Raw genomic sequence first — 24,106 nt, 5'->3', positions numbered from 1 at the left:
TCTTCCTGGGGCTGGAAACTGAAAAAAGCCCGTAACAGTGCACAATGTTAGCTCAGAAAACAGCCCACAGAATGGACTACTCCAAACAGAGGTAGGCAAAGGTCCATGTGAAACAGAGCACATTAGTTTATTTAATGAATGAACGGAACACAGATTCATTTAATGAACCTGAATCAACAGCTGCTTGACTGCAAACTTTACCTTTCTGGAAAAATAAATGAAACTACTTGTGCTTAGCCTTTGTATTCTTAATTCTCTTGCAGGCTGACTTAATACTACTCCCTCTCCCCCAAAAAATCTTTGAAATTGTAAGGATTTCACATCTGCATTACTTATTTTGTAGAAAAATATACTTTTTGGTATCATGACACCTGGAATTAGGAACTGGAAATCAACTTTTTAACAAGAAAGTTGTTTATTGTTAACTATCTTCACTGGTTTTAGACTACTTTTATAGTCTACTTTTGAAATCTTTACTCATGAAAGACTGCATTTTCTCTGTGTTTTAGTTAGTGAAATTAATTTGTTGTGCCTTCTCATGCTTATTTCTCTTTCTGTAACTGAAAAGAGAACTGAGTTGCTTGCTTTTTCTGAGTGGACATAATGGCCTTCTTGGGGTTTTGCGTAATGTTTTACTTTCTGTTTGCACAAAACTGGATGAAATGTGTCTCTTCTGATGTTAACAGAAACAAGAGAGAGGTGACATTGCTTTTCAATAATTATTCTGTCATCCAGATTTTATATCCACCTAAAGAGGAAGAACAGATGCACCTGGGAAAACATGCCTTTCTGTGTCTGAGCTAGCTTGTGGTAATAGCAAGGGGATGAGAGGAGATACTCAGAGCAAATTCTGCCTCAGGGAGGAGCACAGACTCCTGCAGAGTGTTTGAAAGGGAGTCACTAAGATGTAAAAAGCAGAATTATGCTCAGGAGGGAGATCATACAGTGTACAAACCGATGCACAAGAGCATCTGAAATGCCAGGTGCCTTTCTCAGTGTGTCAAAAACATTGTTAAAGCCTGTAATCTTACAGGTGCCTCTTTGTATCTAAAGGGCAGCCATGCCCAGCGGTTTTATATTACCTTGCATTACCTTATATATACTTTATATTACCTCCTTGCTGTTGATTCGTTTGGTCATTCTCTTTCCCAGCCCCCAACAATCTGAACGTGATTCACTGTTTGGTCAGTGCATGAAGCCAGGATCATTGTCATTCAGTGCTCTTTGGTCTTCATGACTTATTAGCTTAGGCTGGTTTAAGGGGATGCTGGACCAATGCTTTTCATATTGAAAAGGCATATATGCCATCGTACCTGGAACTGCAGATTGGAGGATTTTAGGACCCAAAGATCCCCTGCCAGTCGTGTTTCTACAAAAAGCAGAAGTCCTATACTTAGCAGTAAAATGACTAAAGCTTGCTGAAAAAATAAGGGTATGATTTAACCAAATAAACTTTGATATATTGCTTTAAACCCATTCATTTTCTTATTTATATAGAAACTTTTCACAGTAGCTTTATCATAAGTTTTAGCTCAGTTTAGTTCAGTAGCTATAGCTTTTTCAGTGAGAAAACATGTTTTTGAGAAATGATGATTCCAACGATAATATTCATGACGAAAATTCTGAAAAGGATTAAAATTTAAAATTTCAGCTGTGTTTTCATCGTAAATTTCATCTGGGAACAGAAAAGACAAAATAATTTGAATCAGAATCTTTTAATGCCAAACCTTTCTGCCTGGTCTGCAAACGGTGCCCGTGCTGCCACCTGGAGCCCGCTGCTGGGTTAACCCAGCAGTGCAAAACCCGCAGCTGCTCTGCAGTCCCTGCGCAGGCAGCGCTGGGACAAGCAAAATCAGGGCAGGTTTTTCTCTCATCTGCATCATGTCCCGTGCAACCCACAGAAAATTCAGTGTAAGCACATAGCTAAGGACTGAAAATACATTTTCCTGGGGCTATATCGGGTAACAGATTCAGGAAAAACTAAAGTCTCGCTGCTTTCCTGATCTTGTTTGTGCATCTCAAAGAGGGAGCGAAAGAAATGTACGGTGGGGTTTTGTTTGTTTGTTTGTTTGTTTGTTTTCATAACTGGAAATGTTTCACAGCAATGCTTTTAAGCAAACCCCAGTCAAGAATGGTGACTTCAGGTAAGCCCACATGGCTGCCAGCAACAGCAGCAACAACTTTATAGAAGTTACAGCTCTCAACCTGAATGCTACTCTGCAGTTAAGTGCCTTAGTTTCAACTGAATTCTGTAACCTTGCATCATGGTGGGCCTGACAAGGCAGCCAGGTACCACTTTGCAGCTGGGAGGGCAGGAGGTGTCTTTTTAAACCAGTGGGAAGGTAATTCTTTCAAAGACACTGACTTGACCAGCTGCCACTGGGTGAGCATGTTATAATTGTTTTAAAAATTTAGAAACTGCTCTGTAACAGTACGGTTACCCAATAAAACATCCAATACCTGCACCTAGCAATAAGTAGCAAAGGCAGAAGTGATGATTACATGGATGAAAAGCCCAAGCTTATAATAAAATAAAATTAGTCTGGGTCAATTTCTATTAGAAGTCATAGTAAATAAGTGATAAGTGCAGGAGATTCTATGTGATTTATAATTATGCTGAAAGAAGGATTGGCTCACTGTCTCCTGCTTATACAGCATCTAACCACTTCAGAGATAGTCCAAAAGTTCCAGGCTGGTCTTGTAATGATACAAATATAAAACCACCTCCTGGCATCCCTAAGTCCCAGGCAGAGCTCATGTCTGCCCTGCCATGGAATTTCAACACTGTCTTTTTCACAGTGTGCTAAGCACCAAATGGTAACCACTGTCAAAGACAGTTAAGACAATACCTTTAAAAATGAATGCAGATTCACAGTGAAATGTTAAAAATATTATGACTTTCAGATTTTTCAGAGATTATGATGATTTGCTTCATGAACACTGTGTCAATGTGTTGAGTGACTTAGGGCAGAAACTATTTATATTCTAATATTTCAGTATGAAAAAACAAAACCTTCCTTCTTATTAATAAAATACTAGTGGTTCTCAGATTCTAATTAAAATCATGTACACGGCACATTGGGTTTTAAATGTAGGAAGCTGTTGAAAATTCGTAGCATTTCATTAAAACTTCTATTGCTCTTTAAAGTTTCAGTATTTTAATGGGACTTGTTAATATAAACAAATTGATTGTTTTTCAATTTTTCATAAAATTAAAATCTTGGTTCTGCCCTGCTCATTTCACAAAGTTTTTGAGAAGCCTGAAAAACTGAAAAATTTACAGATATGGTCCATTGCTTTTCCAAATGTTCTTTCAATCCTTTTCCAAAAGATTCTTTTCAAATTGCTCACAGAGGCATCATGCAAGTTATAAAGCTAGGAGTACCACATGTAGCTGAGAAGGGTCACTTGCTTTTAAATGTACTTATTAACAACGTATACTTGAAAAGCATTTGACCAAGACTCCTGATTTGACTTTCACTTTCCCAAAATTTATCACACCTATACAAAGCCCACATTTTCCAGAAGCATGATAAACACTTAAGATTTTAGGTACAATTGAAAGGTGATTAAGTCAAGCCTTTTGCAGCAAATGCAGACAGTAAGCTCTGAAGGGAAATACTCTCTTTGGGTAACTTAGCAGCTTTCCCTCTTACAACAGAGCAACCAGTAACGTATATGTATGTTTTAGCCTATTGCTAAGGTACTAGATAATAGAATGAAGGAGGTGCTCTGATAATAACTAGATCCCTAGAAAACAGAAAAATTCATTAATTATGTGCATACCAAGTGGCTTTCATACTTTCTGTTTTGTTGCTGAATGTAATCACAAATAAGTCACAAACATTGGCTATACTCTTTTAGCTTTTACTTCACATGAAGACTCAAATACTCCTTACTACTTTGGGCTTCTTAAAAATCCTATAAAAAAACAGAATCAGGAATTATTGAAACTGATTCTATTGCAGTAAAGAACAAACTAGCACCAGATTTACTCAGAAAAGTTTAATACTGCCTTAATACTTAGTAGGAACTTGCAAGCGAGTTCTTGGGGCAGGCCTAATTGTTTAAAAGGCATGCAAAAAAAGACAATGAAGAAAATCATCAGGATACACTGGCCAGATCAAAAATAATCAATGTCCCATGTCAGACTGTAAATGTCAATATTTATTAGTGAAGTCTTAATTTTAATGTGCTCTGTTCATTCTCTTCTACATCTGGAACTTTCTAGTTTTTGGCTAGCCTAAACAATAGAATACTATTCCTGGAGGTCATGACTTATTTTTCTTGTCAGAGTAGCATGATCATGACAAAACCTCATTATTCTGAAACATGTGAGAACATCAGAACCTTCCTTGTTTTCATGAGGAAAGCCCACCTGCTTCTTTGAAACAATTTAGCTCTGTGTCAAAGATCACTGTCCTCGTATGGGCATCACCTGGCTCCAGCAATTTGCACATTAAAAGCAGGCACCAATCATTTGGATGTCACCCTTACACAACCAGATATTGTGTAAATTGATGATAGAGCATTCTCTTTTTTTCCAGAAACAGAGTGGTTCTTGCGATCTATGACATTTCTTTATATACTTGAAAGAAAATGACTGTCTGAATAAATGTTCCCCTCGCACCTCTTAAGTTAATTTTAAAGGGGCAGGCCATAAAGGCTGAAAAATGACAATAAGAAGCTATGTAAAAAAGGACTTACAGTATATATTTTGAAATTAAGGACAATTGTTTAATTTATCACAGAATCACAGAATGGTTGAGGTTTGAAGAGACCTTTGGAGGGCATCTGGTCTAACACACCTGCTCAAGTAGGGCCACCAAGAGCCAGTTGCCCAGGACCATATCCACACAGCTTTTGAATGCTTTCAGTGATAGAGATTCCACCAACCTCTCTGGGCAACCCTTGCCAAAATGATTGACTCCATAAGATGATCACACCTGCCTCTCTTAGCTCCTTCTGTCTTTCTATGGGAATCTGGAGGGTTTTCAGTCAGGCAATTCTATTTTGTTGTTGCTAGGATTTTTGCATAAAATGTAAAGGAGAAGAGTATTTTTAATTTTCCCAAAAGTTGTAGTGGTAGTGTTATGAACTAGACAGGATTTGGGTGAAGCTATTTAGTTGTCAGTTGTTTATCGTTCCAGGATTGTTTAAGTGTTGGGTTAAGGTTTTGCAACAGAATTGTGTGCAGGTGGAGGGAGGGGGTAGATATGTTGTGCTGAAGTCCTGTGGAGATTATGTGCAAAGGCAAAAATCAAGATGTAATTGCCAGTGCTGGATGGAAAACAACTTTTGTCTTTTATAAAATGATGTAATCAATGCTTTGATTTCTTTTGCCTTACATATTCAGAATGTTTCTGAATAGTTGAAGTTGAAAGAGACTTCTGAAGGTCATCTCGTCCAGCCCCCTGCTCAAGCAGGGCCACCTAGAGCTGGTTGCCCAGGACCATCTCCAGATGGCTTCTGAATATCTCCAGGGACTGAGACTCCACAATCTCTGGCAACCTGTGCCGGTGCTCTGCCACTCTAACACTAAAAAAGTGTTTCCTGATGTTCAAAAGGAACCTCCTGTGTTCAGTTTGTGCCCATTGCCCCTTGTCCTTGGCACCACTGAAGAGATTGTGGCTCTGTCGTCTTTGCACCCTCCCTTCAGGTATTTACATACATTGATAAGATCCCCCTGAGCCTTTTCTTCTCCAGGCTGAACAGTCTGTCCCAGCTTTCTCAGCTTTTCCTCGTAGGTGAGGTGCTCCAGTCCCTTAATCCATCTTTATGGCTCTTGGTTGGACTCCCTCTGGCTACTTGATGTCTCTCTTGTACTGGGGAGCACAGAACTGGACACACTGATACTACTGAAACATGAATTAGATTCACTGTCAAATAAATCTTTTCTAAAAAGAAAATGATTTCCCTTTTTATTGGTTGAAAAGTATCAGTTTTTACAGAAAGTGTTAACCATTAAATGCTCTGGTTTAGTATACAGCAATTCCAAGTAGATCCTCCGCATTCTTAGGGCACCAGAGCTTCCCCAGAAAGATAGACTGAAAGATGTTCAGAACTATGCAGATTTCTTTATACAACTGTAATGCCTTTCTATATCTGCAAATAAGAGAGAAATTCTCTGCAAGCACAGAATGGCAGAAGGACTCTTGCTGGAAGTGCTGTTAGAGGACACTGAATGGTGTTATGCACACCTCCCTGCTTTAAGAAACCGTGTCTTCACACGATTAATTTACCTGGAAGAACTTGGGGGCTAACTGATTGAATGAGAGAATAGGAATTCCATGGACAACGTCTTTGGGATGGACATAGGTCCAAAGGGCACACTGCTTTCCATTGAGGGGGTGTGTATGTGCTTTCAGAAGAACAACAGGACACATCTATGGGCTTTTTTTTAAATATGTCAGATGCTGCCTGTGGCCACAGGATGGTGCGTGTCTATTCGCTGGTGCTTTTGGGCCTCTCAAAGAGCAGCCTGTTTATAGACTGGACAATGAGGCAGAGAACTATAAGCAGAGAGGGTGTCTGTAACTGGCATGCGCACAAGGAGTCTAAAGGTTAAACTGAAAAACAGAGAAATGTCACTTTGGACAAACATTAGCCTGTGGCACTGCACTCTATAGAAGAGCCTATCAATTCAAATAAAGAGCTGGCGAAATGCACAAATGTACCATAAGCTATAACCTTGAGAAAGAAAGATCTGATTCTGCAGATATTTGGGAACGGTAAATGAAGGCAGAGGGTATTGCCAGGGCTGACCAGCCCAAACCCCCCCAAGTCTTCACATGGCCAAGAGCACCAAAGCAGAAACCAGAAGCTCTGGAGAGCCAAGAGGCGAAGCTCTGGGTACAACAAGGAAGGACAACTGTTTTCTTGATGAACACAGGAAGGCGTTGAAAAATGCCTGGCACTGCTGAGCTGAACAGCTTTTCTCCCACAGTGATAAAGCTGGGTTACTCCGAATCCCCCCGTCACACAGCCTCCCCCTTGCCACAAGTCACATGGGGAACAGCCCTCCAGAGGTGTGTGTAGCTGCAACCTTCTTTCCTAGGAGGAGAAGGAAAGAAAAAAGCAATTCCCTGTCAAGGTTATTTTAAAAGACAGCCTTTGAAAGGAATGAGGCATGGAAACTGCCAGTCTCAAAAACAAACTTTAAACACTGGCTATATTTAGAAGTGTGTGGTGTCCGTTTGCAGCTGAGGGTTAATTTTTCATCAGAATGCTTATACATGGCATCACATTTAGCTTGTACTACTGGCACTTTCAGGTAAGCACCATGCGCCTGAAAATTTACCAAATTCCAGCATGTATCAGTAGCTCAAAAACACCACATAATTTGCTCCAAATAAACCCTTAGGCATGGCTTGTTTTAAAGGCTTACTCATGCCTACAGAGTCTGATGCAAAAGTTTTCCTGTTCTTGTTAATTTGCCCATGAAAGGCTTGATGTAGAAGCTGGATTCGTATAAAATGACCATCAAAAACTTAACTACATAAAACGTCCATCAAAAACTTAACTACAGGGGCAACAGGATGTAGTAACTTCTACTTGAGAAATGAGAGATGATGTCCTTTCAGCAAGAACCCCTCCTTCACCTTCACCCTGATCACACTGAAGACAATATCTTAACACTTTTGGTAGAGGGTGGTCCTACAGATTTGTTATTCAGCCACTGTTGTTTAACGAAATCATAATGGAAAACAAGTCAGAAAGGAAACATACATTAAAAATTAAATAGTCACAAACTTAGGATAGTTCAGTAAAGATAACAAAGCTATAAATTCATACAGGTCTTCGGAAATAGTCCTGAAACTTGAGGATCCTGTAAGTACTCAGGAATCTTTTAAATATAACTCAGAATTGTCTTAGGTTTTATTTCTGAGCAGTCTCGCATCTAAAGAAAGTAGGTTTCCTCGCTGTCCAAATCTAGATACTACTGTCACTGAAGGTCCCGTGAATTTTTCCAGACGAGCAAACAACAGCATTTGGCCAGTGGTTTGTCCGTTCAGGGGACTTCAGAAATCAGCAGTGTGGGATGCACATCTTCAAGCAATCGGGAGGTGGCACCCTGCTAACGCGGCTGCGGCAGCACTGCCGGCTGTGCGCCCCGGCCTGCGGCACAGCTCCGCGCTGCTGCCGGGCGGGCCGGGAGGGGTGGCCTGCTCCCGCCGTGAACACGGGGACAAGAGTGCCCTGAAAGGTGAAAGAAAGGTTTCTGGTGCTGTGATGGACCTACCAACACCAGGCAGAGACACCCTTTGGAAGCAATAAAATGATTGTGTGTGTTTGCAATTTGAATGCACAGAAAGATATCAGGTATTTAGAATAAGTGTAAGAATAAGAATAAAAAATAATGCTCTTACTCTTACTGAGAAAAGTTTTGAGACTTTAAACTATCTTCAAGTGCTAAATCCAGGCACATTTATCTTGCAGATGTCAGGTGAATTCCAGTCCTTCACAGATATATGCAGGTTTTGAAATACAGAATACAACTATCAGCTCTCAAGTGTTTTGGGTTTTGGTTTTGGTTGTTTGTTGGTTTTGGGGTTTTGGTGGTGTTTTGGGGTTTGGCTTTGGTTTTGCTTTTGTTTTGGTTTGTTGGTTTTTTGTTTTGGGTTTTGTTTTTCTGTGTTTTTTTGGGGGGGGCGGGGGGAGGACACGAAAGCAACAGAGGATAGTTTCCGACTTTTCTGATGACGGACAGAACTTTTCCAAAACATGCTCCCCATCACCACCAAGATGTGATTTGCTGTGTATCTCTTTTGAATAAAACACCAGAACAGTGCAAACACTCCATAGATGCAATAAGGCTTGCCCTCCCTCTAGTTTTAGGAGCATCAGGAGCTACTCTGTAACTTGCATTAATTGAATATAGCAGGTTTAGTTTTAAGTTGTAAGCATTTGAAAATGTGCATTGTGTTAATGTCAACTTATTGTTCTTGTCTGTCTGCAAAAGAAATAAGGAGGTTTTCACCTTTTCAGAGCCTCTGGCATGAGGCAGTTTGAAAGTTTTAATGGTAGACAGGGGCTCCTTTTATTCTTAGTTTTAAAAATTCAGAGGGTGAACAGAACAGAATTCCCACAGGCTCCTTAGTTCAGTGCAAGACATATTGCAGAAATGGTTAAACATCCTTTACAAACCAAAAACGTAACTCAAGGTTCTTCCAAGACCAAATGGGAGCATGCAAATCTGGAGAAAAACTGGATAAATACCACTTTTACCATAATAAATAGATCCTGTCCCTGTCTGAACTGCTAGTTGCAAACTCTGAGACACTAAGATATATTCAAATTCAGACTTCATGTATACTGAGCATCAAGTCCTGCTTACACCATAAGTATCCGTGTACATCATAAATTACTAACTAAGGTATTATACATTATTCTATTTCTTTTCTAAAAAAGGGATTATAAATAAATTCAACACAGAAATTTGAATGTAATCAAAAAACACTGGCAAAATTATGTTATTCTAATGTTCTTCCTTTAGGTTTTGCTCTTCAGCAGCAATATCTTTGCGTGGGCCACTAGCACAGACCTACCACCTCTCCCATAGCCTTTCTGATGTAAACGCTAACGTCCATCAGCACCTAGAGGGACAGATTCTGACTCTGCCTGGATTTGCTGGTAAACCTTGGAAAGTTAGAATAAAGAACATAAACACAGCCATAAAGGCACCATACTAGGGAACATTTAGCAGTCTCTTTTTAACTGTTAGTGTAAGTAGTCCCCAAAGGGACTTGCTGCCTGCTAGCTTACTTGATGCCTCATCATTCCCATACTGCCAGTGAGGAAGCAATCCCTATCCACATCCTCCTCCCTGTTTTTGCCTTTGTAGGGCTCTCCTGGTCTCTCATTTTCCTGGCTTAAGTCCCAGCTTGTGTGAAGGCTGCTCTATGCCTCTGTTCCTCAAAGGCTGGTCAGTCCTGTCTCTGTACCTCCTGTCCTACTGGATCCTTTCCTAGAGTGTCCCTTGCTCCAAAGAACCCTGTGTGCTGAAATGAGTACTTCTGAGTTGGTGTTTCGGGCACAAGTTAAAGCCTTAGCTGGCACTCCTTGGTCCTGTGTTAGGCTTGACAGCACTTATGTCTGGATTTGTTTTTCCAATAAGGAAACGGGATAAGGGATAGCTGGGCATTTAAGTAGGCTCTAATTTTACATAGAATAAATTTCAGATTACACAACCCCACAGACTCTCTGAAGAATGATATAAACCAGTTGATGCGGAATACCATTGTGGTGGTGACTGTTGAAAACTGCTTGCCACCAATACTGTGTGATCATTGAGGACCACTTTTAATTACTGGGATTTTTTTAATAACAGTGTTGGAGAATCACTTTTACAGTAAAGCCACTCCATATGATCAGTTGCTGAGCAAGACAAATGACTCTTAATGAATACATGCAATGTATAATTGAGGGAAAAGCCAAGACAGAAAATGCCCATTTTCCAGTTCATCACGCTTGTTTTAATTTTAGTGTTTTAAAAACATGTTATTAACTAACACAACTAAAGATTCAACAGAGGTCAACTCCTATGTTTTATTATCTTGGCCTAAATAGCCTTAAATATGCCTTTACACTCAGGGAGTGAGTAGGTTATGGTAATAATTAACATAATGATTCCACTTGGCACTTTTTAATGGAGCTGTTGCACTGCACATGCTGCTTTTATAGGAGCTGAAGTACAACAAATCTTGCTGAGTTATTCTTTCATTAACTGAAGTTTTGTCAATACTTTAAACGAAAAGGCACAAACATCATGCTGTTAATCTTAACTTCACAAATATATGGTCTTTGCTGCTAAATTATAATAGTATTAAAAAATTAACTAAATAAACCAGTTCCAGTCCTAGCCTGGAGTGATTAAGTCTGAAAGAGCCCTCAGAATGATTGCTATGATCCTGATTGCACAGCAGTGCAGTTGTGCACCTAAAGGTCAGGGAGCTGATCTTCATATATCATTTAAGACTCCATATATCGCCAAGGAGAAAGAGAAGCACATCCAAGGGCAATTCATCCTACTTGTTTCAGGTAGCATGAATGGCTTAGAGAAAGCATATCTCTATCTCTCTCTCTCCTCCATGTATTTATGTTGGAAACTTAAGCTTTGGGTTACTAAAGCTGAGAGAATTCTCATCTAAACATCAACATGTTGTAGTAAGCCCTGCTTGTCAGGTGGAACAAACTGGCTCATCTCCCTTGACACAGTGGAGGACCCAGTGTCACCTCTCTGCAGGATGTTATTATTGCCCACACTTGATCAAAAAATGCTGAGTTCCTGTTTAGATTTGTGTGCCTTACCGCACGTCTTTCACCATACAGTTAATTTGTGGAAGTAAAGATTATACTGGTGTGGAGTTTACTCCAGTTGTGTAAAGTCTTCAGTCTTGCTCAGTCAGTATCTGCTGAAAATTCATGGTTAGTTGTGTAGTACCTATTTGGTTTAGAAACACTGAAGTCTGAAGAAAGTCACAGTTTGTTCTGTTTAACATAAAATAGGATAAATTACTCTCTTTTGACAGCAAAATACATGTAATACAAGTCATTTACAGTAAAAATCACTTTGTCTGTTTCTGCTAATTCGGTAGCACTGCTACTAAGACTGTATGTATTTCAGAGACACAAAGCAGCACTCTGTTTTGTGAAAGGCAGTTTGGGTGGATATGACACCAAAACTAGCAGCACCCTTAAAAGGCCACATCTTCTGCTTTGGCTTATTTTTGCTATTCTGGCAGCAGGGGACAGCAAGGTAGTAGCCCTGAGGGGGTCTCCCCAGCTGAAGGGCTTCCTACTATTACCCAGAGCTGCTGTGGGGCTGCAATACCTTTCTCTTCATACATGAGAAGGGTCTGGGGTGTTCACAGACTCATAGAATTGTTCAGTTTGGAAAAGACCTTTAAGATCAAGCCCAACCATTAATTTAGGACTGCCAAGTCCACCATTAGGCCATGTACCCAAGTGCCACAACTACATGTCTTATAAATACCTCCAGGGATGGGGACTCCTGGGCAGCCTGTTCCAATGCTTTACAACCCTTTTGGTGAAGAAATGTTCCCTAATACCCAATCTAAACCTCCCCTGGTGCAACTTGAGGCCATTTCCTTTTGTCCTATCCCTTGTTACTTGGGAGAAGGGACCGACCCCCACCTGGCTACAGCCTCCTGTCAGGCAGCTGTAGAGAGCGATAAGGTCTCCCCTGAGCCACCTTTTCTCTGGTCTAAACCACCCCAGTTCCCTCAGCTGCTCCTCATCAGACTTGTGCTCCAGACCCCTCACCAGCCTGATTGCCCGGCTCTGGACACGCTCCAGCACCTCGGTGTCTGACTTGTACTAAGGGCCCAAAACTGAACCCAGTATTTGAGGTGCAGCCTCACCAGTACCAAGAACAGGGGGACAATCACTGCCCTTGTCCTGCTGGCCACACTGTTTCTGATACTGTGCTATAGCATGTCCCAGCTTCAGGAAGGCAAGGAACTTCCAGGGCAGGGTTCTACTTTATCCCGGAGACCACATTCCTTATTAGTTCTTCACTTAAATGCAATCTCTAAGCCTGCTAGGACTCTAGCACAGTAAGTAAATGTTATATTAGGAAGCCAAGCATGAAAGCAGAACACAGGGCATGAGGAAAAGCTCATCTCATCTTTATAGTATTCCAAAATCTATAGGACATTGTGCGGACAAGCCTGTACACAATATCCTTCCCTGCTCCCTTTGTTAGAGCAGGGGTTACCTCAGTGCTTCAGATCTCTTATCCCTATCATTGACTATTGCTAGCATTCACTGCAGGACATTAATTTATGTATTTTTCTTTCCAATAATGTAATTGTGGTTTTATATAATATTATCCTTTAAATTAAAGCAACAAGAATAAAAAGACCTTTGTATATTATCTTGTCCCATGACAAACAGATTTAGATGAACACTTGATCACACTGCTTACTAATTACTTTAAGTCAGTTGACTGCAAGATTTTATTTCTACTAATGGACACTGACTTTCATCTCATTCATGTCCAGTGAGACTTTTATTAGGAATATTTTTTTAGGTTTTATCTGCTAGTGTGGAGTGAAGCAATTTAAAATTCAAAATGCATGAGTTAAATGTAGCTATTATTTAGGTTGGAAATGCTTCAATACTAGGTTTAAAAATTAATTACTTCACCTGGCTGAAATATGTCAGCAGAAAACAAACTTTCTGAGACTGATTGAAAAAACTACCTAAGCATTTGGCTGGCTAACTTTATGCCTATATTAATCACTTGGCGTGGGTATTTCTGAATCATGTTCTGAAGTGTATTACTGGATCAGGGCCTTAGGGTAAAGTAATCTTGCTACATTTTACAACATACTTTGCATTTTCCATAGTGATCGTCAATACGCATTTTCAGCTGTGTATGCAAGTGAATAGACTCTTTCAGTGGCTGAATGAAGTGAGATGTCTGACAGATCCTCATTGCACACCGACAAAAAGCATTTCAGTACACATGACAGCTGCTGAAGAGCTGGGCTTGATTCGGTGACATACTGAGAAGTGCGGGTTTGAACATTGTGGACGGTTACTAGAAGCACAGTTCATATGCATAGCAAACCCAACAGAAAAGTGCTGTGCTCTATGTCCGGGATAGAGCCCCAGGAGGTCCCTGAAAAGGCAGACATTGCTCTTGAAGAACCCCAGCAACGCAAGGGAGTAGTAGTTTTCTGGCATTTAAAATAGTAAGGGAACACATGCAATCAAATTTATAAACCAGAACAAATGCATAGGTCCAACATCTTGGTCAAGCATCATTTCTCCTACAAATGACAAGCATGACTGAAGAATGGCAAAAATTTTCTCAAGCTAATTTTCTTGAATCATTCACAAAACAGTCCTTAATTTAATGTTATTTTGCTCAAGAGTGTTTGGACCTTTTCCTTTCTGGCTGCTGTTTGACTGTTGGTACTAGTGGGACCAGTTTTTGTCTTTTTGCTGACAGGTGAGTGGTCTTATTTTGCTGATGTTAGTAGTATCATCACCCTGCCTGTGCCGCATCATTACTCAGCTGCAGGGTAACCCAGATAGCAGAGCCTGTCTTGCTGATTCATGTACATCATCTCCTTTCCATACAACATGGAGAAGAAATTTGTCACTGGCATCCTACATTCAGTGATATGAAGCAGAAAGTCAGGTGATGGGTCCTGTTACTAGTCTCTGTGTACCAACCTAGTTCAGTCAAGCATGGCACTGATGATTTGCATGAGGGAAAGGGGAATCCTGTCCATGCCTGTGGCGGGTTTGGCTGCCACCCATTGCAGAGTGGGACTCCAGCTGCAATCCAGTCTTCTTTTTGTGTGTGTGTGTGTTAAATAATTTTCATCCCCAGCATGTGGTGGTGTCTGATGGTTGACCAGAGTCGGATGCTCCCTGGCTAAGCAGTGGTGGTTCATTAGCTAACCCTTGGCACACCAGTGGAGCTGTTTTGTTAGCAGATGAAGAGCACAACTGAATGGCACTCCTTGAACGTCAGCTGACATGTCATTTCTGGCTTACACTGCCACTGTTTTCTGCCTGCCTGGAAGCATCCAGGCTTTCACATGCAGTGCAGAGCACTGAAAGGGAAAACTCCCTGCCACATCTGATTTGTGTTGCTGTATCTGAACAGAAGCTAAGCTAGGATCATATAGGGCAGCTAACAGCAAATGGCGGACTGGGCATGAAAAAGAAATCTGCATAGACAAAAACATCTGTGTCTGATACTGATATACATATTCACCTTGACTTTTTATTTTTTCACTGGCAGAGTTAACATTTTTATTTGCCACAGTGACTCATCATTTACTTTTATGTCTTCTCTGGTAATGTAAGCAGTTAAAATTGATGGCTCTAATAGTAACAAAATAAATACAAAATGGCCTGCATAAGTGTAAATAAATAAAACAACATGGCAGACTATTTTTTATAGTAATTGATAACTTAGAAGAGAAAAATACACAGCAAGAAAAGAGCACATGCAATATATTTAGAGATAATCTTTTCATAGCACCCAGTTGCCATGGAAATACTGCAACAAACAGGGATGCAATCTTGAATACTTCCAGCTCCAGTCTTCTCTTTAGGCTCTGCTGTTTGCACTGTTCATACGCTAGCTAGGTGCGTACTACATGCACTGCAGTGAAGCTCCCAAAGGCCTTATTGAAAGTGTAAAAAATAGTCCTTTGTGTGAAGGACACCTCTCCTGCAAAAAAAACCCAGATGAACAGATAACAAACAATGTTCTCTTAAACTTTTTTCTTGTCTTTGTATTTTCATAGGGGACCAAGATCAGGAAGCAGTAGAAGCCTCTTTGCACTGACAAAATTTGAAAAGCCCATGCTATAAACCAGGGGTCCTCAAACTACGGCCCGCGGGGCGGATACGCCCCCCCAGGGTCCTCAATCCGGCCCCCGGTATTTACAGAACCCCCCGCCGGGGGTTGTGGGGGGAAACCAAGCAGCCGCAGATGGCTGCCTGCCACTGCATCCTGCGCCGGCCCCCTGGTTAAAAAGTTTGAGGACGCCTGCTATAAACAGACCAACTCTTACCCTGAGGACAGTAAGGTTCATCCCCACCAGAAATATATAAACCTCTTTAAAATCCTTGTATTTCTGTCTTGATGGTGACATATAAGTGAGCATAATGACATATAAGTGGCTTACCCCTGCCTTACAAAGGTAACTACAAACTTCATAAAAGCCTGTTACGAAAGGTAACAATTTGTTCCAAAATATATTGGTTTCCCATATATGCACAATTTTCTAGTGCATCAAGGAGTTCCCATGCATTCACGTGCCTGCTCAGTAGCACTCAGCAGGAGTTCTACTGATTATCCCCAAGCTTGCAGAAACGTGCTTGCTTGAGCCATGAGAAGGGACCCTTCAAAGAAACTTAGAAGGTCAATTACAATTGCAATGTAGTGGCCCTTCCTTTGTTGCTTTCCCACGTTACAAATAAATGTTACCCAGCATAACATATACTGTGCTCATTTCGTTTAGCTCTGCTCTTTTAAGCCTCTGTTGGTGTCTTTGGCATATACACACACATGTGAGCACACACATAGTAAGAAAATTAATAGAAAATACTATGGGAATATATATTAGCAAATTTTATGTTGAGATCCTCCCCAGCCAAAACCCACGAGCACTGCACGTGGTGCAGAAACAGTTGCTCAGTTAAGAGAATTCCTCCCTGCCAGAAATATCACTGCTGCCAGAGCCAATGCTGAACTGCATTTGCTGCATCACACTGTGAGTAACTTGTGTTAGGGATGACTCAAGTAACAGTTCCCCTTGCAGCTCATTTGTGCTTCCCTACCAAAAAGGGCTTCTTCATCTTGCACTCTTCTTGTTATTTTTGAAATTTCATTTTAAGGCTATACTCTTGAGGGGGAGCCTTTTTTTCGTCTCAGAATGTAACTCGCTCAGAAAGCCAAAGCTCAGTATTGAATCACCCTCAATGTTTACTAAAACTCACTCTCTCCTCAGATAAAATAAGGGTGAAGAAGCATTGGGAATTTAATCTCTCTGACAGATGTGGAGTTTAATCTGTTGTTTTCTTCAGAAATAATGCACTCAGATGTTCCTGTGATGTACACATGAATAAAATAAATTCCCAGGGATGCCTAGCAACCTTGCTCTGTCCCACAGTGTAAGATATGTCTTAGTTTGGAATTTGATAGCATCCAGAAATAACTGATGTTATCAACACTGGTAAAATTCTAGTTCAATATTTCTAAAACCCTTCATGCCAGCTTCTGCTCTGAGGAGGCACACAGTTTATCCAAATTGGTGTGAGACAGCAATATAATCAAGCAATTACACTGCTATTTTATGTTTTGCTCAGAAGAACCTTGACGTGCGAAGGAGCCATCTAATCCCTTTACCTCTTTGACATCGCAATACAGCCATGCAAGCGGGTACACTGACATTCATAGTTCACCTCTTGAATCTCTTGATGTTTTAAATGACATTTTTCTTGCAGACAGCTGTAGACTATGACTCAGCAAAATGTTGTGGACCAAAAGTCACTTACCATAGAAATATGCTGTAGCTTCTCTCCAGAGCTGCAACAGACTACCAGACACACAAAAGGTATGGCAACTTTTCCTGGGTATTGCGGCAGGTGCTACATTTTCAGTGTGGCATTTAAAATCTTGTATCATTAGACCAAATTAATTTTATTCTCAAAGTCTTCTTCAAAAAATGAAAAGCATGAGTTTGCTGTTAATAGAAAAGTAATTTTTCTGTCATAGGAAAATACAGTTATACTACAGAAGGTACACGTTCATCCCTATCAGAGAAAGCCACACACACCCAAAAAGAAAAGTATTTTTCTCTATGTTTGTCCTCACGATTGCCTTTACAGTGACTTTCAGCCTAGCCTTCAGGGCCAATCCTTCATGTGAATGCAATATTTCACCTCTGGTTCATTCCTGAACATCACCCACACTAGTCCCTTCAGGAAAGATCTGAAGCATCTATCCATCTAAATTATTTCAGTTAGGCAATCAGATGAGATTTGAATGAATTTGGGTTACAACATTAAAGTTACTTACTGCAGAATACATTAAGTCAACAAGACTTAAGACATTCTTCAGCATTTTTAAAAAATCCCGGGATAAGTTATTAATTTAATATAGTGAAAAATCAGCTCTGTCCTTTAAAATGGTCCCAATTCCTATTCCAACATGACATTTCACCTTGGACTTTTTGGACTAATTCTCAGTGATATAATTCTACTATGAAATATATAATTTTATTTGGGGGCTTTCTGGTCTTTATATAGAAGATGTGAAAGAAAAAAAACTGCAAAAACCTGGGGTAAACTCATTACCGTTAAACCCATCCTCACTGCCCTCTGCCCACAGATCCCCTCCCCTGCAGTTAATTGAAATTCCAAAGCTTTAACAAAATTGTTATTATATTTAAAATACAAAGCTCTTCCCTCTTTTCTTAGGAAAACTGCTGAAGTTTCCCTGAACGGTTACAGTGAATCAAGACATAGGATAATAAGGTTCTATTTTGAACCAGTTATTCCTTTTATAATTTTTTTAAGTATCTGAATTTCAAAACTGATATCTCATAGAACTGTAAAATCTCAAATGGCAACTTTAAACTATTGGGGAAGTGATTTTCTTAGCTTCCCAGTGAGACCCATCAATCACTTTTGTCCATCAAAGTAACAAGATCAAAGAGACTGAATATTTCACTTATTTTAGTATACAGCAAGCTCTTTTAGGTTATTTTTAAGAAATCTTTATGTCTGTCTTTGCAGAACTAGCCATGTGGTAATGAAGGCATTCAGTTTTACAGCTGAGAAAAAATAATAAAAAAAATATTTCAAACCATTTTTAAAGCACAATTGCAGGGCTGTGTTCCCATGGCATATGTCATGCTGTGAATGTAAGAGGATAAGAGTTAGCCTAAAGGGTTTTGAAAATCATCTGCAGGAAATCTTTGGCACTTAAATGCTGCTGATGAATGCAGGCCACTAAAGATTCAGCTGATAAAAGAGACCATTTGGTATCTGCTTCTATTACTCTAAGACACAGTGCATATGGTTACATGCAGAGGTGCAGATCAGAATTTAGAGGTAGCATAACAAGTCCCTGAACACATACAGACCTTTCTCAGAAATTATCAAAACATTCTAAGATAAATCACTATAAATATATATAACAAACAAGGTGCTTTATAACATCAGAACATTTCCTTTGAATTAAACATGGGCAAATGAAAATGGCTTGTTTTGAGAACTGCCGGTCATTTTTTACTTATGTGTTACAGGGACATTTATCATTTTTGTATGAAACCTTGTGAGAATCACTGATTCTGAAAAGCAGAAATTTGCTGTCACTTTTTCGTATCTCTGTCCATTTCATGAAAATAATAACAAAAACAGCTTGTGTGTTTCATTGCTGCTCTCCTGGGCTCGGCCTGCATGAAGTATGCGACTCAAAACCAAGCCGGTGAAGATCATTTTCCTCCATTATCTTTTTAACAAACTGCGTGGAGGAAGGAGAATGGAACAGTATGGAAGGAACAGAAACTGGCCTGTTGAATGCAAACTATATTTTCAGCTGTTCCATAAATAATTCTCCAAGACAGATTAATTTCAAATGCATGGAAACCCTTCTGGTGATAATAGATGCGACAGGGCTGCAGGAATGGCTGGCTGCTGGCAAAGCAGTCATTGGTGGGGTGGGGAAAGCAGGTGGGAGAAAGGGAGGAGAGAGAGGCAGGAAAAGGAGGTTTCTTTTAAGTAATGGCAGCATTAACCCTCTGAGGCAAATCAGGATATTAAAGTATCAGTAGGGCAGATATGCCGGTTTACCACTTGCAGGGCCAGTACAGCACAGCCACGTGGGTTTGGGCATGGAGTTACAGGAATGAAGGCTCTGGGAGCACGGCTGGGACACCCCGCTCAGCCACAGGAAAAGTGCATCCTCCCGCCTTCACACACAGCGACACATGCTCTTGCATAAGGAGCAGATTTTGGCAGGAATTGCACAGCTGGAAATTTATGGAAGTGAAGCCTTTGAATACACTGAAGCAAGCTGAAATCTACAGAGACCAAGTAGAATTAAAGGCCCAGAAATATTTACTGCTAAAAAGAAATTTGTGGGGGAGTTATTTTTTAGTACCAAGAAACAATTCTCCTATGTTATTTTCTTTTCCCTAAGCAGGGTTAAGCACCAAGAGTTGCCCTAGTCTCAGACTATGTTTGATTCAAGTTTTTAGTGTCTTGCTTATCTTCCTGCTTATTTCTGCCTGGAAAGACAACATGAGGCATAACGTCTCCAAAATACACCATTTGATAAAGCTACTTAAAGTCATTAGGAATAAGTCCAATTTAAATTGCTTCCTGAGCAGGTAAAAATAGAATATTTATGTTTTTTAGTCTTCATTCAATTTTATTTTTTTACAGCTAGAAAGTAAAGTGGATAGTGCCTTTCTCATTTGCTAAGATTTGGAACTTAACTTTCTACTTTGCATTTTTACATGAAAATACTTCCACTGAATATTTTTTTTTCCTTCTGATATATATATATATATATGCATATACATCTTTCTACAAAAGAAGCCAATTTCATACAAATAAGGATTTCTACATTTAGAATTGTGCTGGCTGCAATTTTTGCATTAGATGTCATCTAATTTTCATGAAGGTGTCAAAAGGAAAACAGAAAAAAATTTTACATCTTTGTCTATCATTCACACTGCCTCAGCTTCCTTTGCAAACAGGGATAATCCTTGCCTGGTTGACATGTGATTAACTGATTGAATTCTGAGCAGTGCCTTCGTGTGATTGTAAATACATAACAGCAAACACGGGACAATGCCTCAGCAGCCAGGAGAGGCAGTGAGGAAGAGGTAGTATCTTTCATGAGATTCAGTCTGTACAGGGCTAGGGAAGCAGATGAGATTCCCATGTGCAGACCTTTTGATATGCGTGTGACCTTAGCTCAGCTGTAGCGATCAGGGTAGGAGGTGAAGGCTGAACCCAGAAAAAACATTATTTTATTTTTAGCAAACTGTTCCTTCTGAGGAACATCTCTGGAACATCCAACATGTCCTATCCTGCTGAAGATCTGACTAAAAGGACTTCTCACCCTGAGCCTGTCTGGGATCGTTGTGCAGGATCCTGTCTCCGGTAGCAGAAGGTAACAGATGCCTCAGGAAAAGGTATAAAAAGTTGTGTAATAAAAAGTTAAACACAAAGCTCGTCTTTGACATCCATTCTTTTCTCTTTCTGTACAGCCTATACCTGACATTACAAAATTGTTTTACACCAATGTGTCAGTTAATGTGTTTGGAGGATTCTAAGGGAGCCAGTGTGACTGGAACTGCTCTGTACCTCACCGAAACACTAAACTTCAGTGATGCCTTCTCAGTTCCCAGTGTCAATGCATTTGATGCACTGTGGGTTATAAGTTCTAACAGACAATCTTGTGCTTTGCCCACTGAGGAAAACTAACTTTCTTTATACAAACACAGTGGGGTCCTTCACTGGACCTGAAAACAGATTTCAGGAGGCACCCTTCCATCCTAAGCGCATTCATCCCGCAGCCTGGGAGGGAAGTTTCATCTCGCCTGTCTCAAGAAGTCTTCAGAGTTGCAGCTCACACCTAGGCTGCTTTAATTGACAGACTGAAAGAGGCATTCACAGCATGTGATTCATCTCACCTACCTCCAGTGCCTTCTTTAGCATAAAACAGATTGTCCTCTAAAACTGCCCATTTTTCTCCACTGACTATAATGGAGACTAATAACACAGGGAGCGCCCAGTGATTAGCTCGGATGCAGGTGTCAATATCTGGTCAAGGATGAATTCCAGTCACTGTGACCACCACTTAATGAAGACATATCTAAGATAACTTTAAACCTGCGGCAGCTAACCCCTACTTTGGCATGGTACTCCACACCAGTAGCAAAATGAATCCAAGAAGCTGGCCCAAACCTGCTGCACCTGACAGGGTGCTGCAGCAGGACAAGACGACCTGTCTCACAGAGCAAAAGTCAATGCTCATTAGTCCTTTCCACGCACTGGTAAAGCAAAAAATAACATCACAGTAACCACCAAGTTCTGAGGTAGAGCTCAGGTGCGCTGCCTTTCAGCACAGGCAAACTTCATGCACTTGGCTCTCGAAAGATTGTCACGACACTGAGTCTGGAGGAAAGTGAATTCTTTGCACTGACATCAGAGGTTCCTGTTTACTCCCCTTTGGAAACGGGATTTTCTGATCTTTGCATCCAGAGACTTTCATAGTCTACAGAGGGATTAACTCAGCATCTTCTAGCTCCCTTTTAAAGAAAGATTTAGTAAAATTGTCCCTTCTCTATTTTACCATTTGACCTGATTGTAAATCATATCTAAAGATTTCTTTAATTGCCTTCCTATTGTTACAACCTTCTTTATGCAGTGACTGAATCCTTGCAATGTCAGCTAAACTCAGTTTAAAACTAGTGCTTTACAAGCTGCACGCTGCCAAACTGGCATATTTGAATGTATGTATCCTGCATTTATTTACAGCACTTTGATATAAACACAGATGCAGAAGAATCTGCTCACAGTTTTTCCATTCTATAAGTATTTTCTCGAACCATTTGCATGCTCTGGTGAATTTCTGTATTTCTTTACTATGATCGCCTTTTGGAGGTGAGGTTGTATTCTATATAATGATAGAAAAATGCCTGAAGACTTATGACTTTTTATATGTCAATGTTATGCCTTACTAATAGGAAATTAGAGATCAGGGATAAACGCCTAATTTCCCTGGCTGGAATTGATTATTCATTCCTCAGTGAAATATGTTCACAATAAACACCAGAGAGGCTGTCTGTCAAATCAGAAACTAACGCTTCTGTTACTCAGAGAGCATAAGTTCTCCCTGCTTGGGAGAAAGTACAGAGAAGCAGGTAATAAAGTACTTGATAAGGATGCAGACACAGAACTAATGTCTAATTGCAATTACTGTTCAGGTTTCTTGCTGGTTTAATGAATCTTTAAAGATGAGGTGTTATTCAGTTACACATATTAAAATTCTGTTAAGCTGTATTAGGTAGTGCATTCTTAGCCATAAAAGGTTTATAGATCCTAAAAATACGCCGCAGCTTCCTAAATATACTTTAAACAGCCCTAAACTATAGTCAAAAAAGCCCTGTGAAGTCTTCCACTTAGATTTAATGCCAAGGGCACCAATAGCTTTACTCATATTTAAAATTAATCAGATGCACAATTCTTTGCCAGATAAGAAACTTAGGGAATGAAATAAGCATGGAATAACATTTTAAAGGTACCCTTTAAAAACTTCATTTTGTCATTCTTCTCTTCTGCCTTCTTTTTTTCTAGAATATTTCGATTTGAGATCTGGGCTGAAATGTATCACTTCCCATACTGTAATTTTTTGACAATCAGTTCTGCTCACTAGGTACCTCTTTTATTAAATTAAGTATTGTGCTTTCAATGGTACAGTTGGCTTAGGAAAGGAATTGTATTTTAACACTAATTAAAACTTGCCTTCATTTCAATCTGGGAAAACAGTTGAGGATATGTAATGAAAAGTAATGGAACCTAGTAAACTGGTGCTTCAAGGAAGCCTGGCAGATAGGAAAGCAAGTCAGGTAGATGGATGTGTGAAAAGTCATGTAGAGTTATACCAGCAGAATCTGGATGAAACCCAATCACAACAGTTCAGCTATGAATTTTCACAAATAATGCTTTCTTGTAGCTGTTCTAGCTACAAATTTTGTACCATCAGCATACCATATGAATAAAAGCTGGATTTATGTCCCCATCAGTTGAGACATAGTAATTCACTATCCTTGCTCTATCTCATTCCAGCTACAAAGTAAAACAAGCTAGGCAAACAAGTGCACGGATACTGTTAGCAAACAGGCTTGAGCTCCTCCAGACCTACCTCACCCTTACCTTCACAGAGAGGAAACACTCTCACAGTCCACAGGGTTCAAGGAAAGCTTGCTCCAGATCACTTACTTTATTCAGACCAAAACCCTCTTTTATTAGACCAAATATACTGGAAGAAGAGTATGTGAAAGACTTAATCAAAACATCCCCTTATTATAGAGCAGTCATTAGAATTCAACTTTGGCCTTACTGCAGCATAACTGAGCTCCTTCAATAGGCCCAAGAGCAATGAAGTGCCATACGCTTTTGTTGTGGACTAATTTGGCTGTCATCTCAGTGGCTATCAGTTAGAAGATAAAGTATTACCCCTCCACTACAACTGAAGGTAATGTAGTGGCAATTCATTTTGGTTTACAGGCAACAACTTTCCTGCACACTTGCTGGGGCTGACAGCGATGAATTCTGCAACTACTTGTATGTTACCCCTAAAGATTTATGGACTGAACTTGCAGTCAACAGTACACTGCACTTCAGAATGAGGTTGAGCTGGAAGAGGTGAGGTCAAGTAGAGGCAAGTCAACAATTCTTGATATATATGTGATAAAAACCCCACACCTAGTAGGCTTCATTCCCATCCTTAGTTTTTACCTCTCCTTGAAGTAATGCTGTCCACACTTAGCAGTGATTTCTCCTGTTCTTCCCACTTACCCATTAAGGT

This window comes from Falco biarmicus, chromosome 5 (genome assembly GCF_023638135.1).
Source record: "Falco biarmicus isolate bFalBia1 chromosome 5, bFalBia1.pri, whole genome shotgun sequence".
In the NCBI taxonomy this organism is placed as follows: domain Eukaryota; kingdom Metazoa; phylum Chordata; class Aves; order Falconiformes; family Falconidae; genus Falco; species Falco biarmicus.
The sequence above is the reverse complement of the archived record's forward strand: the minus strand, read 5'-3'. Positions refer to the sequence as shown.